The 3508-nt window shown below is 40.0% G+C and overlaps 1 pseudogene across 1 annotated transcript; it reads left to right on the top strand.

The window, feature by feature from the left end:
- Positions 1-889: 889 nt before the first annotated feature.
- On the top strand, positions 890-1348 carry LOC308416016 (large ribosomal subunit protein eL19-like; annotated as a pseudogene). The gene has a single exon. The product of its transcript is annotated as a large ribosomal subunit protein eL19-like (transcript).
- The last annotated feature ends 2160 nt before the right edge of the window (positions 1349-3508 follow it).

The raw sequence follows: 3508 nt of genomic DNA, 5'->3' as shown, positions 1-3508 counted from the left end.
CTTAAATTCTCAACATTTTTGCTTCAGTTTCTAAGCCTTGGGATTGTAAGTATATACCACAATATCCATGTTTATTTTTTAAAAATTGCATTAGTTTTGATTTTTAAATTGATTAGTGGTTTTTTTTTTCTTTTACAATTTATAAATACAACTTTATTTTTGGCTTTTTGAGACAGGAGTTTCTCTGTGTAGCCCTGGCTAGTTTAGAACTTGCTCTGTTGATCAGGCTGGCACTCATATCATAGAGATCTCTGCCTCTCTCTGCCTTCTAAGTGCTGTGATAAGGACACACACAGAAAACCGTGTTTTTCTCACAGATATCTTCTTAGATTCGTGTTTTGTAGTATTTTCTCATACACTATAGACTATATTGTATATTGTCTTTGACGTACTGGGCTATGACCCCATGCTAGGCAAGTATTGTGCTCCTGAGCCACACACCTGCCTTGCATTTTTGTGGTGTCTTTCTTTGGAGTAATGAACTACTTTACTATATGAAGCTCAAGAACAAAGTTTGAGCATGTTGATGTATGGCTATAAACCTGTTGCTCAGGAAGTGAGTTAGAAGGATTATGAGTTTGGGGCCATTGGGTAATGTTGAGGGGCTGGGGCAGGTAGCCCTGTGGTGCTTCACTTACCTATCATGCTCAAAGCCTTGGGATGTATCTCTAGCAATGCTGTAAATACAGTCGAGCCTGTTTTTAATTAATTAATTAAAGGTCTTACTATGGAGTCCTGGTTTTCCTGGCAGCACTGTGTAGGTCAAACTAGCCTTCCCCTGTTTTCAATTCTCATGCCTCATCCTCTGGTGTTCTGGGATCACAGGCCTGTGATATTGTGTCCAGCAGAAACTGCTCAGGTTAGCACTTTTGCTGCTGTGTCTGCAGCCATGAGTACACTCAGGCTACAGAAAAGACTTGCCTCTAGTGTCTTCTACTGCAGTAAAAATAAGGTCTGGTTGGCCAACGACATCGCCAATACCAGCTCCTGTCAGCAGATCAGGAAGCTGACCAAAGATGGGCTGTCCATTCCCATGGCTCACTGCTAGAAAAACACCTTGGCCTGATGGAAGGGCAGGCATATGGGCATAGGGAAGAGGAAGGGAACTGCTAATGCCCAGATGTCCGAGAAGGCGACCTGGATGAGAAGGATGAGGATCCTGTGCAGAATTCTCAGGAGATACCAGGGATCTAAGAAGATTGACCACCATATGTATCACAGCCTGTACCTGAGGGTCAAAGGGAGTGTATTAAAAAACAAGTGAATTCTCACGAAGTACATCCACAAACTGAAGGCAGACAAGGTCCACAAGAAGCTACTGGCTGAGCAGGCTGAGGCTCGCAGGTGATCAAGGAAGCACAAAAGCACCAGGAGCGCCTCCAGGCTGAGGAAGAAGAGATCGTCAAGACTGTCCAAGGAGTAAGAAGCCAAGAGATAAAGCTTCCCTCATGTCCGTATATAGTGGCTGGCTGTGGCCTCACATGGATCAGTCATTAAACTAAAACAAGCCTTTATTCATTGCAGGGGGTTGGGGTGGGGAGCTTCTCTAGTTAAACAAGTTAAAGCCATTTACATATAAACTTGATATTGTCCATACCCAGTTTACTGTCTGGGGACATGTTGATTATAAATACAATAGTGATGTTTACATTCATTACCAGGAGCTTAGAGTCCAGGCGCACTTCTCTAGAGTATCAGAGTGAGTTGTACCATTATCAGTGTCAGATGATAGTGTGCTTCAGAATCACCAGGACTTCTCTCTCCTTACGCACTCAAATGGAACCACCCCATCCATCAGACTTTCACATTTAGTAGTTGTGAATTGGAGACTAATAAATGGCCTAAATGTTGGGAGACTCCTCAGAGAAATGACTGAGGCTGACATACTGAGCCACACGGTGAGAACCAGGCACAACGGTGCCTTTTTCCAGGGTGTCTGTGGTTAGCAGCAGCCATTGATTGCGGGAAGCATTTCCCCAATTTAGACTTTGCCAAGCACCTCCTGCTAGCGTTTAGTCCATGAATGTGAATTTCTGTGTCCTAAGGTGGGACAGGCTGTGCTCTCACTAAGCTTTTAAATGTGGGATAATTATCAAAACCCTTTTCTATTAAAACACAACTGGTGTGGTGGCATTGTATGACCAAAGGTATATTTGTGTCCTTATGGCATCACAGGGCTGTCACTCCCCATGAAAAATTAGCCCCAGGAAATGCAGAATACCTGAAATTATGATAATGCTGTTCTTCCTTTGACACTGTCTTACAAACCAAACCTTTTCTTCACTCTCAGTTATTTCCACAGCAAGACTATTTTTTGAAGATTTATTTATTTATTTATTTATTTATTTATTTATTTATTTATTTATTTATTTACTATATATGAGTACACTATGGCTGTCTTCAGACACACCAGAAGAGGGCATCCGATCCCATTACAGATGGTTGTGAGCCACCATGTGGTTGCAGGGAATTGAACTCAGGATCTCTGGAAGAGCAGTCGGTGCTCTTAACCACAGCCCTACAGCAGGACTATTAATTATGTTGACCCCAAACTAGAGCTGCAAGTAAGCAAGTCACAAAATTATGTAATAATTTTGAAACACTAACCTATAGGCATGGCGGTATCTTTACTGGCTTGAAGTCAGAACAACTGTGATTTCCCAAAACAAGATGCTTCAGAAATGTTATCACTTACTTCAGTGTTTCATTTTTAATATTTATAAATATTTGCTTTAAAACTACTTGCTTGGTCATTCATTCATTCATCTATTCATTCATTCAGTCTTGCCTAGGAGCAAACTCTTTTGCATACTAGGTCAATCACAGCATCTCCAGCTTCAAGTGTCCTTTTAAAAAGTAAAATATGGTATTTCTTTTTCTTTAATTTAACAACTTTATTTAAAAAAACAAAGATAAATGTACAGTTTTTAAAGCATTTATTTCTGCATAACAGTATATGAATACATTTTTGTCAGTACTTGATTTTTTTAAAGGTTTGATAGTATGCATTAAAATCTTACTACTTACAATGAGCATAAAGTACATGTAAAACAAGATGTAACCTGGAATTAGTCAAGGTTTTCTTGGTGTGTAAAGATTAAGCATAATGATTTTTTATTTATTTTTTTGGCCTTTGTTTTTCTTGAACTACACACAGTCTGTGATTTCTGGGGTGTTCAGAGCTTTCTGGGTTAGTATCCCATTATCAGTGACTGCATATTATGTCTGTTCTTTTGTGACTGGGTTACCTCACTCAGGATGATATTCTCTAGATGCATCCATTTTCTTAAGAATTTCATAAAGCCATTGTTTCTGATAGCTGAGTAGTACTCCACTGTGTAATTATACCACAATTTTTGTATCCATTCATCTACTGAAGGACATCTGGTTCTTTCCAGCTTCTGGCTATTATAAATAGGCCTGCTATGAACATTGTGGTGCATGTGTCTTTGTTGTATGTTGGAGCTTCTCTGGGGTATATTCCCAGAAGTGGAATAACTGGGTCTTC

The sequence above is a fragment of the Micromys minutus genome (assembly GCF_963924665.1).
Source record: "Micromys minutus genome assembly, chromosome: X".
NCBI lineage: Eukaryota > Metazoa > Chordata > Mammalia > Rodentia > Muridae > Micromys > Micromys minutus.
Note: the sequence above shows the minus strand (reverse complement) of the source record. Positions and strands in the feature narration are given on the sequence as shown.